General features: G+C 31.9%; 1 pseudogene; it reads left to right on the top strand.

Moving 5' to 3' along the window:
• Positions 1–15,828, top strand: part of LOC114223559 (large ribosomal subunit protein eL27 pseudogene) — a 44,245-nt pseudogene that overhangs the window by 14,544 nt on the left and 13,873 nt on the right.

Below are 15,828 nucleotides of genomic sequence, written 5' to 3'. Positions count from 1 at the left end.
CTTGGGTCTTAAAATTTGATATCATAGAATACCAGCAACCAGGGTGACACATTTAAGTACTGCCGTTAAGTTTATAGAAGGCGAATCTATTATGGAATTTCTAAAATGTTTCGTTATATTAAGTGTTAAATAATTGAGACACTGAGAAATGTGTGCCATATAGTTAATAAGCAGCTTGCTTATTTTTTTATAAGCTAAAATTTAATGGCACAATCTCTCCAAATTGTGAAAGGAAAAAGGGTACAGAAATAATCTTAAATCATGTTCCAAATATAATGAGATATATGGAAATCCCATGAAAAGATAATGTTTTAATAAAACAACTTAATCCCCACCTTGAGGCAAAAGAAATGAACCATGTGTAGATTTACATTTATTTATTTATTTATATTTATTTTCTCCAGCTTTATTAAGATATAACTGACATATAATATTAAGATGTGCAATGTAGTGATTTTATGTTTGTATAAATTGTAAATAATTACTGAATAAGATTAGTTAACACATCCATCACCTCGAATAGCTACAATTAGTTATAATTTTCTGTGTGCGTGTGTGCAGTAAGAACTTTTAAAATCTACTCTCAGCAATTTCAAATATACAATAGTGTTGTTAACTATAGTCACCATGCTGTGCATTACCTCCCCAGAACTCATTCATCTTACAACTGGAAATTTGTATCCCTTAACCACCTTCACCCATTTCTCCCACCCACTCTGTCTTCTGTCAACCACAAATCTGTTACCTGTTTGTTGTGGTGGTGGTGGTGGTGGTATTGTCTTAGATTTTATTATTAGAGAGAGAGCGTGTGTGAGAGCACGAGGGACAGGGATGGGCAAAGGGAGAGGGAGAAGTATACTCCTGCCCAGGAGGGAGCCATCCACGTCCCGGATCCCAGGATGCTGGGATCATTACCTGAGCCAAAGACAGACACTTAACCAACTGTGCCACCCAGGTGCCCCTATTCTCTGTTTATATGAGTTTGTTTTTTTAAGATTCCACATAGAAGTAATAAGGGACTTATACAACTCAATAACAAAAAAATGTATAATTCAATTAAAAAGTGGGCAAAGAACCTGACCAGATTCTTCCAAAGAAGATATTCAAATGGTTAACAGGTACATGAAAAAGTGCTCAGCATCACTAATCATCAGGGAAATGTAAATCAAAACCACAATGACATACCGACTCACACCTGTTAGAATGCCTATCATCCAAAAGACAAGCACTGACAAGGATATGGAAAAAGAGAAACCCTTGTTCACCACTGGTATAGATACAATGGAATACAGTACGCATATTCCTCAAAAAATTAAAAATAGAACTACCATATGACCCCGGATTTTCTCTTCTGGGTATATATCCAAATGAAATGAAAACAGGAAGTTGAGGAGACATCTGCACTGCCATGTTCATTGAAGCATTATTGATAACATTATTGATAACATTATTATTGATAACAGCCAAACTGTAGAAACAACCTAAGTTTCCATCAACAGATGAATGGATAAAGATGTAGTATATGTGCATATATACATACATACATGTATATATAATATATATGAATATAATATATTAAGAAGATACAGTATATGTATGGATATATACCTGAATATATATATTTATATATATATTAAGAAGATGTAGTATATGTATAATTATACATATATGCATGCATATATATTGTATATACACATATATATGAATATAATATATAATATATTCAGCCTAAAAAATGATTTGCCATTTGTGACAATATGGATGGACCTTGACATCATTATGCTAAATGAAATACATTCAAATTTAAATATTAGATTTAGATCTAATGGGTCTGAAAGCAGCTTTTATGTTAAACTATTGTTGCTCTTCTGTATATGGCCCATGATAGAGCTATTTATTTCTCTTGAGTGATTTTTCTCCATTCCCTATACTAGTCAGATTATAAATTCTTTTCTGCTTTCTGAGGCATGTGGCTAAAAGCTTTGAGACCATGTTTTATATTCCTATATTCATGCATATTGGTTTACTTTCATTATCCTCTTCTGCAAACCATGAAGATATTTTTTCTAAATGCATATCAACATTAAAACTTCGGCTTTAAGGCTTGATAAACTATGTTGTGGTCAATTACCCATGTACCATCATGGTATTAGTCTCTTCTTGCTCTGTCTTTATTTCTCATTTCTAAAATGCAGGATTTTTTCCTTTTCTAAATGTTGTTACATTTTCGGATTTTGTTATCTCTATTCCACATTTTAAAATCTTCCATGAGAACTCATTGGTATTTTTTTCCATAACTTAATTACTGTGACCAATCATTTGAAAAGAAGAAAAGGGAGGAAGGGATTGGGCAGAACTCCAATGTTACTGACTATGAGAATAAACACATGATTTTAGGAACATTTATATTACTCATCTTCTTCCAGATAAAGTCTATTCCTCATTCAAGACACTTTCCATAGCTTGTTCTATATACCTCCAGGCCGTTTACCACTTACCTTACTGATATTATTTGTTGCACTTCCACACTAGATTACAAGTTAGATGAAGACAGATTTTCTATTTGTTTTGTTCACCATTGTATCCCTAGAGCCTACCACAATATCTGGCACTCAAGGAGTACTTCAGAAGTTGAAGGAAATGGTTAATAGTTCACTCTCAGCCCTGCTTCAAGAGCTATATATATAGGAGCATATACTGAATCTGGGGAAAATGAGAGTCCCGCTAAAGTTTCTATGTGCTAAACCAAGTGTCTTGACTATTTGTCAAGATTGTTTAAATCTGTCATTGACAAATAACCCATAATTCTTTTTTAAAAATTTATTTGTCAGAGAGAGAGGGAACACAAGCAGGGGGAGCAGTAGGCAGAGCAGGCAGAGGGAGAAGCAGACTCCCTGCTGAGCAGGAAGCCCAGCGTGGGACTCCATCCCAGGACCCTGGGATCCTGACCCGAGCCGAAGGCAGACGCTTAACAACTGAGCCACCCAGGTGTCCCCCCATAATTCTTGAGTAACCTGTAATTAATGTATGACCTCTATTTGATACAATTAATGCTGTAGTGAAGAATAAGTGATAGTCACATAATCCTGACATTATCCCTTCATGGTTCTATATAACAAAATTATTTGTAGTAGGAAGTTTTCCTGATCTGATAACTGTTTTTTTTACCACTCAGCTCATTTCTGTGACCATGCAAATGTAATGTGGTAGGATTGAGATTATTATATTGAGATTAAGAATGCTCAGTTGGGAATAACAAGACCTCTACCATGTCAGTGCAATGCATGAATGCTGTCGGTCTACTGTCCTTTTCAAAGATAGGTAGCCAAGATACTAGATGGAACACATTTTATCTCATGAATTTGATTTTCTAAGAGAAACCAAGGTCACTGCTACACTGTCAAGAGCAAAAAGTATTGTATAAGTATTTTGGAAAGTATGAATAAAAAAGCATAGGAAAATATGGTTGTGGTTGCAAAAATAAGCATAGCAGCTAGTATTGACTGAATATATATAAGAACAGATATATCAAACTAATTAATAGCATTGCATAAAACATGCATCCGATCTGGTATTTTGTATAGAATTTTGTTACATTTGGTACAGCAAAACATTTAGGTTAGCAATGGTTACTATTAATTGACACCCTTATATATTTAAAACCTTGAGTTGCAAATTTTTCCGGTAGATTATATTAATTAATGCTCAGATAATCTCCTACAGATAGTTACTGCTATTACTGCTTTAAGTAGAAAAAGAATGTGGTTCAGAATATCCAAGTAAAACAGATTGGAAGTGAAAGAATTAAAATCAAATCCAAGCCTAGTATGGCTAGACAAACTCTAGATCTTAGAATCATTCTGTAATATCACAGTAGTGTATTAAATAGGTAACATATTAGTTTTATAAATGTATTTTGGTTTTAAGTCCCATTTATGAATGGATCCCAAATTGAAAATTTGTCAAAGCATATTAAGGATTACATGATGTCCTTGAAATTTGTTTTGATAAAACATAACAAAGTATTGTTTCCACAAAGATTCTTTAAAATGAGACGGTCAAGTATTTAATTTAATTTAGATTATAAAACATAACAAGCAAAGCAGTTACTTCAGTGGGTATACCATAAAACACACAAGTGCATGTGCATGCATATATAATTTACTAAAATAAGTTTTAGTGTGATATTAATGGAAAGAGTATAATCCTATACTAATGTTAATTTTTTTATCTTTTCAGAATGTATTTTTACCATCTTCTGTCCTTCAGTTTTATTAATAATTGAGAGCCGAATGAGTATGGGAAAATGTTATTCTATATCAATACTAATTTGTAATTAAAAATGCTGTGTGTGTTTTTGTTATCACAACTTTGAAAAGCAGTAATGAAATGATTGATTTTTTTGACTTTTATTAAACTACACAGGTTTTTAATGAAAATAAGTGGTGCTATAGTGTTAGGGGAAAATCTCTTATTTATTTAAATTCAAATTATTCCATTTTCGGATTTAAATCAACTTGTTAACATCCATATAATATAGTAAGATTAAGTGAGATAAATATAAGGCAGATTAAGTTCAAGTAAAATAACGTTAGCAAGTGAAGTGGAACATGTATGGTGACCAATAATGAAGAAAGATTTATAAGAAAATTTGGATACTCCTTTCATGGGGATAAGGGTTAATAAATAGGCAGTGTTTACTCTATGCCAGGCACAAGTTTTTTATAATTTATATTTACTAGTACATTAAATCCTCAAAATAATCTCTGGGAAGGGAATTATTCCCATTCTATAAGTGAAGAGACTGAGACAAAATAAAGTTCATAACAAAGTTCACAACCAAGTGGTGGAATCAGGCTCTGCCCAGGCAGTCTGGCTCCATAAGCTAGGCTTGTAATCACTTCAATTTACTTTTCCTATGCATTGTATTAGTTTTCCTCTTTATGAACAAGGGAAACATTTCACATAAACTCTACTCAATTCATCAATATGAAAAAGGTAAGCTGTTTTATGAAAGATTGCTTTTCATGATATAAATATATTCATGTTCCTTTTGTTGTTTTAAAGTGATAATATTTGAAGCCCAGCAGAAGTCCCTGAGATAATTATAAATGTTTATCAAGTAGGTTAAGGAGGCTCTGTACTCTACACTAGTTAGCAGGTGACTAGGGTATGCTATTTGTTCAAAAATAAATTTTCTGAAAGGTTACTCTACCAAATAATTGAGAAAATAATTTTTAGTATATGTATTACATATAGGTCATAAACTTCTGGGCAAATAAAACAAGAAAATTTGATCAATGGAAATGGCAAAAATGGCAGAAGACTACAAAGCAAGCATTTACCTATTACATTAGAAATTGGTCTATCAACTAATATTTTACTGAGAAACATTATATGATGAATGAGTTCTTTTTTGACATTATATTGAATTAGTGAAATATGTAACTGTCATTTTATTGACACTCAGCTACTCCCTGGACTTTAGAATTAGTAAACAGAAAATGGAAACATTGAAAATACTTTCTATGTTATTTTATTTATATTTTAGACATGTTTTATGATATTTTAATGTTATATGAAATAATATGTATTAAATAAGTTAATGAAAGAGTGATAAAAGCAGAATGTAATATCTATTTCACAATATAAAGACTACCCATAAATTGAAAATGATTTTTACACTCAGGATGCCCTTTACACTTATGTTTTCAATGTATTAAATTGTTAGCAAATAAATTCTTAGCATGTTTTGCTGCTACTGGTTTAAATTTATTGCAATCCTGTGAGTAGAGATTGACATTCTAGATGCTCAAAGCCAAGCGAGTTTTTTTTTCTTTCCATCTTACATTAGATAATACAGCACTTTTCGTCCAGGTGCATTGTGTTTAATTAATAAATCTGTTATTATTTGAATCATCAATAATTTTAATGGCTACTGATAGTCTGAATTATAATGATTTTGTTCAGTAAGTTGATTTCTAGGCATCTCAAAAGGACATCACTACAGTAGTTGAAATATTACTCTGTCATTAACAATTGATTATGCAGTTGGCATTTCCAAATTTTATTTTTGTATGCATTTCATAAGCATGCCATTTCTATAAGTGAGTGACAAAAAACTGTAGAAGCTATGTAAAACTATGTACAGCTATCAAGGAGAATATTCTTATTAACTAAAATTATAGAAACATATTTAAACAATGTTTATTATAAAAGCATTAATTCACAGTTACATATATTGCACATTTTAAATTTAGTGGCTTGCATGATTCTGCTTCCCTTAGAATTGGTGTAAATTTAAAATAGAAACTAAAATCCTAAAATCTAAATATCTTAACCAACTACATACTTAATTATAACCATATGAAAGAGAATTACATAAGTAATTTCCCCATTATGTAAATGTAAAAAATTTACTTATGTAAATGTAAAAAAAAACATTTTTCAATGCAGATAAGAAGTAAATATATCACACAGATATTACAGGATTCAGTATTAGGAAAATAATGGGGTGGACAAGTGAAATCAGTGAGCTTTTTTGTGCCATTTGAGGAAAATAATCTGCTGGATCAAAAATGGCCAGTTAGTCTGAAAACAGGTAATGTAAATAAAAGGAGTAAGAAAAGAGCAATACAAAGTACATGGTTCAAGGATGCCTATTTCACTTTTTAAGAAAATAGGTTTGTGATGGACATAACCATATTTCACTGGCAAGAAATCTAAAAATGTCTGATATGGTAAAAATCAGAAAACAGTAAGGAATCTATGAAATAACCAGCACGATCTGCTTTAGCAACTTTAGAGCTTGTTCAAATAACTCATGTCACATCATGCTTACTTAGTTCCCCTCTACACATCCTCTGACAGTCAAAACTGTGAGCACACTATATTTTCTCACAAATATGTGCTCTCTCACATTCATTGTATGTCTCCTCCCCTCCACTATATTCTCTACTTCCTGGCCTTCGTGCTCTGTGCTCTGTCCCTGTTGTACTTCATGTCTAGAGAAAACTGATACTGAAAAAAAAAATCAGTTTTAACATGAGTTTGCCAAGAGCTCCACAAACTCGTTGGAAATTAGCAATTACTGCTATTTTAGATACAGCTGCCCCAGAGGAAGAGCTGAAGTAAAAAGGGGTACAGAGGTTTAAGTCAGTTTACCCTGACTTTTTCTTTTGTAGGATTATCACTGAACTGTCCTCCAAAGCTTTTTGCCCAGAAGCCATATTTTCCCTTGAGCGATTCTGTGGTAAGTTCACACAAAACCAGTTCTAAAATGTTAAAATGTATTCAATAAGCAAGATTTAAACTTAAAAGATCTCTGAGTGAGCCAGTTTTCATTTACCTACATGAATTTTACTACTTGTGAAAATGTTTTACATCACTGTTCATGTAGAAGAATGTTCATAGCAAATTGTAGTAGCTTCAGTCAGAAAAAAAAATCACATCCACTAAGAATAACACTGAAAAATAATATTTTTATATTCATAGAAACTCCAAACAAGGATGAGGATTAAAGAAGTGTAAATGCATGTAAAAACAGGGATGAATCTTGTAAGTATAATATGAAGCAAGAGACAACACCCAAAATAGTATATGCAATAAGATTGTATCGGTATCAGTTTAAAAAGAGCAAACTCAACCATACAACTATTAAACATAAAACAAAACATAACAATTCTCACAAGATAAGTTCAGTGGATAACCCCAGTAAGAGAGATGTCAATTTAAATCCCATAAATTTTAATATAAATAAAGAATATTGACATAAGTGAAATAGGTAAAGGGGATTAAGAGTATACTTGTGATGAGCCCTGAATAATCTGTAGATTTGTTGAATCATTATATTGTACAACTGAAATTAATACAATATTGTATGTTAATTATACTTGAATTCAAAATAAATAAAATTTTTAAAAAATAAAAGAAAAAGAATATTGATGTTTTTAAAATTTTATGATGAGGGCACCTGGGTGGCTCAGATGGTTAAGCGTCTGCCTTCGGCTCAGGTCAGATCCCAGGGTCCTGGGATCGAGTCCCGTGTCGGGCTCCCTGCTCAGCGGGGAGCCTGCTTCTCCCTCTGCCTCTCTCTCTCTCTGTCTCTCATGAATAAATAAAATCTTTAAAAAAATAAAATTTTATGATGAATGCATTTTAAGATTCCTAACTTTTGAAACTCCTCTGATTTCACTATGCATTTTAGACAAATCTAAATTGTGCAGTTTTACCCTATTTGAGAAATATAACTTTCAAACATACCGTAATCTAGAAATTTAAACCTACTATACTCTCCCTTCTTAGAATCTGTGCTTTATAGTTCTTTTAGGTGTAATTCTCTATTATTCTAAGGAATCCTGTTTATGTGCAGATGAGGTATGGGGAAAGGGGAAGCTTTCTACAATCCTCTAAGTAGGTCTCAGCCTACTTAAAAGTAAGCCTGTGTTTCTGGTCTGTGAAATTCGCAAATACATCTCAGTTTCCCCCCAACCTCTTGTTGAGAAACAGGGCTAATGTTGGTTATTTCCCTACTTCTAGTGTTAAACTCTGGCAGATAAGTTTACTTTGATGGCAGGCAGAGAACAAAAAGTTCTGGACATATTCCAAAATGAATATTTTTCCATGGGCATTCCCCATGACTCAGTTTTCCCCTCCTCTTGCTGGAATCATGAGACAGTTTCTTAGATCTTTATCCTGGGAAGCTAGAAGAGCTCCTAGAGGTAAATGTCACTACAGTGACACCCACGGCTGTGTCCCCTGGAGTTTTTAACTCAAATTACTCCACACAAAGCTCCCAACAGTTCATCAATTACCACCATTTAAATGTTCTTTCCATTCCTGTTTCCACATCTTCTGCTCCTGGTAAGCTGTGATTCTCTGTATTTGCCTGTACCTCTAGTTGTAAGCAGGGGTATGACTTTGTCATGTAACCTCCATTCTCTGGCATATCTAAGCAGAGTTGTTGATTTTCAATTTGTTCAGCTTTTCTCTGGATGGAAGGAGGGACATGATGTTTTTCAAGCTCTTTGTATGTCCTAGCAGAAATGGAACTTCTGAATGTGTATATTTAAATAAAAATTCAGAATTTTAAAATGGTTTAGAGACTTTAATATATACACACACATATATATATTTAAGATTTATTTATTTGAGAGAGAGCAGGAGCACGAGTGGGGGAGGGGCAGAGGGAGAAAATCAAGCAGACTCCCCACTGAGCAAGGAGCCCAACGCAATTGGATCTCAGAACCCATGAGATCATGACCTAAGCTGAAACCAAGTGTCCAATGCTTAACAGACGGAGCCACCCAGGCCCCCCGAGGAATTAATATATTTAAAGAGTCAAAATCTATCAAATTTGGCAACTGGAAGCAATTTCAATGGTAAACACCACATCCCACAATGTTATGATAGGGAAACATCATTGTTGACTACATGGTTGACTACATTTATTTAGTTGCTTACAACATAAAGAATCCCGTCTAAAGCAATGAAATAATACTTTTTTTCATTTTCCTCAGTCTAAACTCTATTATTACAACAGCAGGCGTCATACAGCATGTTTTGGTTTTTTTTTTCAATGATCCTGTTTTGGATGTGATTCAGTGTAAATTCAGCTAATAAAACCTGTGGCAATGATTAGGAAGGAAGCTAGTGTCTTACTTCTTGCTTTTAGGCAAGAATATTTACAAACCTTGAGTACGAAAACATCATTTAACAGTAAAAGAAAATATGTACTTAAGTGAATTCATAAAATATATCACTGCATAATAATATAATGATTTTTCACTAGGAAAACCAAAAGAAATATATGAATGATATGATGGTCTTGGGAAAGGTGAAAGGGAAAGTGAGGCATTAAAATTCATAAAGTTACCATTAAAGGGGAAGTGCAGGTAAAAGATGGCAAAGTCAGAGAAGCTAAACAACAACAACAACAACAACAATAGCATTAGAATAAAAGGAGAAGAGAGGTAATAGGACCACCTGGTGAAATTTTTATTTTGCAATTTGATGATCTAAGAATACATAAGCTAACTCTTATCCTGTTAAAATTGCTATCCTTTATCTCCCCCAAATATTCATAATTCCACTAATTTGAGATTTATTTTAGTTTATAATTTCACACCTTGGAGTACTTTGATTTAAATATGCTCATCAGACTCTCAAACCTCAGGACTTAGAAGTTAGAATGCTCTTTGCTTACACTAGACTATTTTGAGAAAATAAGAATTTTAATATTGGAAGCTGGCCATCCTTTCATCCCAACTGTGCATATGCATCCATTCAATGACCAACAATTTTAAAGTGTTACACATTCCATGGGTCTACTGGATTTTGAAGAAATCCAAAATGTTTTTAGGAAGTTTAACCAGTATAGTTAAAGGGGACTATCTTAATGTTATCAGTTATAGTTACTCACTAGAGGCTGAGATATAAGTAAAAGGCCATAGAATTATTTGAGATAACTGGTATAATGAATGAATGCCACCATTTATCTCACATTTAAGAAATTATATTTGAGTAAAAATAAGAGAAAGTAATGTTATTACAGAAATAATACATACATACTATACATAGTATTAGAGTCAGTATTCCTTCCAAAAAGAATTATCTCTAGGTAACTTTACACAGAGGGTAGAGGACAACTATTCATAGCAGAAGGTCTGTCACAAAAGATATTCTATTTGATTGGAGCTCTTTTATTTCCCCATCTCTTCTTCTCAGGTGGCTCTCAAAAACTCTGTTTTAAGTGTATGAATTTGTAGACATTTATCTGAACTGTCATTATGTATGACATTTTTGAACAACAGTCTAAATTCTTATCATGTATTTTCTATTTTCCTTATGTGTTGTTTTGTAGCATGGACATATGAGGACAAATTAAGAAAATTTGAGAGAATATTATTTTTAGTAAATTACTAGTTAAGAACCTGCTCAAAGTCTGAAGTCTCAGTGTTTTAATAATTAGGTAACAATAGTTTATAATTAGCATATCCAGTATTAGTATGCAAATACTTTTATTAAAATAACTTTACAAGTTCTTAGTTTATAGTACTTGAATTACAATGAATTTATTTATTTATTCATTTTTATTATTTAAAAAAATATTTTATTTATTTATTTGACAGAGAGAGAGCAGGAGCAGGGTGAATGGCAGAAGGAGAGGGAAAAGCAGGTTCCCCACTGAGCAGAGAGCCTGACTGGGGGCTAGATCCCAGAACCTTGGGATCATGACCTGAGCCAAAGGCAGACGCTTAACCAACTGAGCCAACGAAATGTTCCAAATTTCAAAGAATTTAAAGCTTTTGCTCAGTAACTATTTTCCATTGGTTAGTCCAACATTAACATAATCTTGCCTGTAAGGATGGATATTCTTTTTCTTTCTTTTTTCCCCTAGATCACTTTTCACAGTTTTATTGAGGTATAATTTATGTAGTATAAAACTGACCCACTGAAAATATTCAATTTGATAATTTCTAATACATTTTTATAGTTTTGTAACGTTCGCTACAATTGCAATTCAGAACCAACTATATTGTTTTTCTTCACATATCTCTTCTCCTTTTGTTCCACCACCAAACATAAAGATATAAAAAAAAGAGTGGATGAGTTTGTTGAAAAGAGTCTCATTCATATGAAAATATGTTTAAATTGAACCTTTGATTGACTATTTTAATAAGTCCAATAAAGTTAATGACCTAAGTTGTCTGAACAATTCAGCTCTATGTAGTGTTTCCAGTTAATGAGTTTAGTTGAATTTAAAATAATGTCTTAAATATTCTATTTTCATGGAGTCAGTGATACCTATGAATTAACTTTATTGTATATTTTAACATATAGCTGATCTTCAACTTTTGGTACTTTTAATTTAACTTAAAGATGTTAAATTCCCTATTAAATAACTAGTCATCATATTTCACTCTTCAAACCATTACAAAATCATTTCTAAATTTCTAAAGCAAAGACCACATGAGTAGTGACTAAAAAAGGTAGTAGCAGGACTTGCTTTTGGGAAGGTCAGATATACAAGGTCCAAAGTCTTGAAGATTTGAAGTATTTATAAATAAAATGTGGCTATTAAAATGATTATAAAACCATGGAAAATTTATTTAGTTGTATTAGTTTGTATTGTTTTGAGAGACAAAGAATATATCAACTTTGGCTTCCCTACTCAGGCATTAGAGCATTATGAAATCCAAAAGATTTCCCTAAGAACTTTTATGTTCTAGGACATCAAAATTACTGCATTATTTATATATACATATGTATTATATGTATATATTTGAAATATTGATGTATAAGTAATTCAATGCATTTATACGTGTACATATTTATAGGGTTCATTGGAAGTGGCATAATATACCTTGCAGTTATCATACATATAGTTTTTATTACTTGTGGCGGAAAATCACTTTTGTTATAGATGCATATCTGAAAATATAATGGCAATATAAATAAATATACAATCATTTGCTTTTATGCTAATTTTCAGTAAATCTAAAGCAAGATTGATTTCTACTAATAATAAATGATAATAACACTCATAAAATGTTATAAAATAATAATGCAAAGGTATTAAACTCCCACTGACAAGATAGGAATATCATAATTCTGTAAATATGGTAACAGTTCAAGTGGTAGAATTAAATTTACTGCAGACAAAAGTAAACATTAAATACATTTCTAAGAAGGCAAATGAAAAGTTATGTAAAAATTATCTGTAGTCCTAACTACTTGTACATTGATTCTAAACTTTATTGAGATTTTCATGAAGTTCTACTAAAGTTACAGGAGATAATGTGACCAATATTAGCTTACCTACAACTTGTTCCTCTAGTATAAAAATCCTTAACGTCATGCCTGAATCAACTCTAACATAATCCATTCTATTTTATAATCCCAATAATCAACAACCCCTACTATTATGTCACAGTTTCAGATAAGACATTTAATCTATTTTGTGACAGGAAAATGAATTCAAATGAATGATTGGCATTATTTTAAAAAGTTTACTGTAACTTAAAATAAAAATTGAAATCTTAATAATAGAAATTAGTTTAATGTACATGCTTTAAAAGTGACAATAACTTTTTTAGATCAGCCTCAAAAACCTCCATGTAGATAATTAAGGGGAAAAAAAAAGCAAGGTATTTCCTACTTATAGGATATGTCAACTTAAGAGGCATCTTTGACAAAACGTTGGAAAAATCAAACAAAAAACTCTAGTGCAATAAATGTTCTTCAATTCTTTAAACTACTATATAATGGCATATATTCAGGCTTGGAATATCATACCATTTTTTAAACCATAGCAATACAAGTTGATATCCAGACTTCACCTTGAGATTAAAGATTCTTCTGAATTGCTTTTGTCATAAATAACTGTTTATAGCATCACATCAACTTATTGTTGCCTGAAATCCTATTCTTTATTTTAGTGCATTTTGTGGCTTTACTACTGCCAGTAAACATAGGGAAGGCTGTTTAGATTCTGTCTGCATGTTATTTAAATACACACACACATGCTCTGCTTTTATAGGTATCTTAAGTCAAGTGTTCTAACACATGCAAAAATTCCCTTGTGGACCTTCCCTTCAGGAGTAATTTAGCCATATTCTGTATGTTAGCATAATGTACAACCTAGAGTAGTAGTTGCTAATTGTAATTGCTGGTGCTTGCTACCATGAACGTATCACTCAAAGTTTGCTCAATTTGCTTCCATGCTGAGACCCTTCTTCTAGGCAATTTACTAAGAACTTTACATCCTTATGAACTTAAAGCAGTTTATGAACTCAGGTTTCTTATTAATACAAAACAGTCATATCAAAACAGTGAGAAGAAAATAAAGAGATATCTAGGGAAAATAATAGTACTACAGAGACTAACCAAAAGAATTAGATTAGCTAAATGAAAACGCAAAAACATATTACAGAACTATATTGTGCCTTATGATACAATAATTTTAAAGCAAGATCATACTATATGGGAAATCTTGGGTGTAATACCTGATAATTATCTGCTGTGTCACCTTGGGTATTAACTCTGAGAATATATTTCTTTATCTAGTGAAGAAATATAAATGCAACTTCTTTATAGTAATGGATTATTCTGTTGCAAAATCAAATATAAAAATTCAAGGTCATTCTGTATTTTAGGTGGTCTTTCCATCTCTTACATCCTGGCTAAATCTGCTGAAAGTTAATTTGTACATGAAGAACCAGTTTTAAACCACCTTATTATTGATTGTGCAAGGGTAAGGTAATATGTCACTATCAGTTGCATAAATGACTCAGAAAGAAATAAAGGACAAAGATCAAAGTTACTGAGAGAAAAAAACAATGAGAAACTCCCCAGGAGGTTGTTTGTTGTCATTAGTGGAGAAAAAGACACAACCACAATCTTTTTAAAAAGAAAATCTACGGGTATTTGCAGTTATACAGTAACCACCTGTAAACTGCAGCCTGATTTGAGTTATACAGCTGTGAAATACGTTGCTGACAAGGTGACAACCCTTCTTTTGCCACATAAGGACACTTAATTGTCATTATCAAAATACTCCAATAAAAAGAGCAATGGTTATATAAATTGAAAATTTCAGAAAAGACACATGTAAAATGTGGAGCATATATAGGAAAATTTCAGCTTCAAATCACCAAGTATATTTTTACTTCAATAGCTCATAAGTTAACTGGAGATTTAAAAAAAATAAAAATAAAACATGTTTATTTGATGTGGATGGAAGCTACTCTGGAGTCATGGGAATTATGATGTTTGTGTTTGTCACAGGCCCAGAATAAAAGACTCCTTAATGTTCCAGCTGTTACAGGCCCATTCTGAAGATGATTCAGTCTTGCTTTACAATTTAAGAGATTATGCATAGATTTTACAAAAATAAAATTTTTTACTGGAGCACTAAGGAGGCCTGAAACTCATACTCCAAATAAGAAATTTGAGTTGAATGTTGTTGTCGTCAATCATCTTGCTTATTGAGGCAATTGACCATGCCATTTCACCCTGGAAAAGAATGTTCTGGGAGCTTGTGTATGGATGAGCTTTTCTCCATCTGTTTCTCCTAAGAAAGATTAGTCTTTACTTTTGAGGTTCTGAAAGAAGGAGAAAATTTACCAAAATAGGCCTGAAAAATTAAGAAGAGTAATGTCTAACTTACTTTTGAAAATTACTTTCTTTTTAAAAATGAAATTGGTTAAAAATCTTGTTTGATGTTTTGATGTCTGTCCTTTGGAATTCTGAAGCTTTTACACATTGCCTTATAAAATAAATTTATTTAGGAAATAGGAAAAATAAAGAAATTCTTCCTAATAAGCTAGGAATCTCCAAAAGATTAACATTTTAGCTAAAGTGGTTATTCAAATCTATGAATTATGGGAAGTTCATTTATTTAACTATTATTTTCATTGTGGCCAAATAGAGTCATAAGTAACTTGATTCACTTAATAATGTGAATTGAGGTAAGTTAATGATTTAAATATTAAAAAAAAAAAAAAGTTTAGGTTATAACCAGTCTCAGTGAAGGCAGGACATTTCAAGTATAAAAACAAAGTAATAATAATTAAAAAAGATTAGATGTAATGAGAAAATATTTTAAAATTCCATAAAGTATAAATGTAAATGCAATTAAAAGTCACATGCTATATCTAAGGCACTTTTTAAATTAATTAATTAAAAAATCTAAGTACAGAAATAAAAGTACCTAAGCAGGTGATTTTGGAAAAGTAGAGGTAAAATAATAATAAATAATTATCCATCCATCCAGTCTTGTCCCAGTCTAGTAATCAATCCATCTACTCAGGATATATCTACTGGGCC

The sequence above is a fragment of the Eumetopias jubatus genome, unplaced genomic scaffold, assembly GCF_037043125.1.
Source record: "Eumetopias jubatus isolate StellerSeaLion01/CBP00866 unplaced genomic scaffold, mEumJub1_p1.0 scaffold_4, whole genome shotgun sequence".
NCBI lineage: Eukaryota > Metazoa > Chordata > Mammalia > Carnivora > Otariidae > Eumetopias > Eumetopias jubatus.
This window is presented reverse-complemented; position numbering and strand designations above follow the sequence as displayed.